This window comes from Octopus bimaculoides, chromosome 20, assembly GCF_001194135.2.
Source record: "Octopus bimaculoides isolate UCB-OBI-ISO-001 chromosome 20, ASM119413v2, whole genome shotgun sequence".
In the NCBI taxonomy this organism is placed as follows: domain Eukaryota; kingdom Metazoa; phylum Mollusca; class Cephalopoda; order Octopoda; family Octopodidae; genus Octopus; species Octopus bimaculoides.
Window position 1 is genome coordinate 21,516,801 of NC_069000.1, and position 1,177 is coordinate 21,517,977.

Here is a 1,177-nt window from a genome sequence, read left to right on the forward strand (position 1 = left end):
TGGGTTATACATCTTTAGATTGTATACCTGACTTTCTACTAAAAAATTGAAGAAATTGACGGAACGCTGAACTCCAGACTAAACAACTCAAACAACATTTATTTACTTGGTAAAACATACAAATCTTTAGAGGTGAGAATAACGAGCTGTCGAGTATAAGACCGAAAGATGTAGAGACAGCTTTAAAACACACGTCCTTGCTCAATCGCTGGCCAGCGTGAAAGAGAATGAATTGAGCGGGAAACGCTTGCTTTATTAATTCTACGCATGCGTAAGACTGCACATGCGCAGGCGTTACTACATGGGCAACCTGCATCCCACGGGACATTCTGAATGGCACGCCTAATGAAAAATAACCTTCAATGTTTTCAGCAGTGCTGTATGTTTGATGATGAACCATGTCTCAATGCGGCCCGCAGATCGTAAAATGTTACCCATACCTCCCTCACTTCCTGACATATTTAATACGAGCTAACGAGAGATCCACTAAGTGGTCTCTTGACCCGCAAGAAGTAGCTGTCTAATCTCCCTCAAACCACATTCTAATGTCTTTAAAAAGAATACATTGGATATTTTAGTCTGAGATACACTATTCCACTCCAGACACCATATTTAATACGAACCAACAAGGAATCCCCTGAGTGATCGCTGGACCTGCTAGAAACAGTTACCAAATCTCCCACAAACTATATCATATTGTCTTTAAAAAAGTCTGCTCAATTCGGGCTTATCTGGGATTAAACAATAACAACAATCATAACAAACACTTTATTCAATCGTTTTCTCCACAAAATTAAAAATCTCTTGAACATTCTCCCAGGCAAATGTTATCCTGCTAAACAATGGTCAAAAGTAATTCAAGCTGTAATTCAACATTAAACTCATCAGTACAGAAATGTTTACTGCCTCTGATTAAACAGTTAAAATATATATATATAAATACACACACACACACTTATGTATAATTATTGATTTCAAAATTTGGCACAAGATCACTAATTTTGGGGGAGGGAGAGTGAGGTACATTGACCCCAGAGTTCAACTGGTACGTCTTTACGGACCCCAAAAGGATAAAAGACAAAGTTGATCTTGGCAGAATTTGATCTCAGAATGTAAAGATGGACGAAATGGCACACTAACAATTCTGCCAGCTCGCCATTTATATATATATATATAT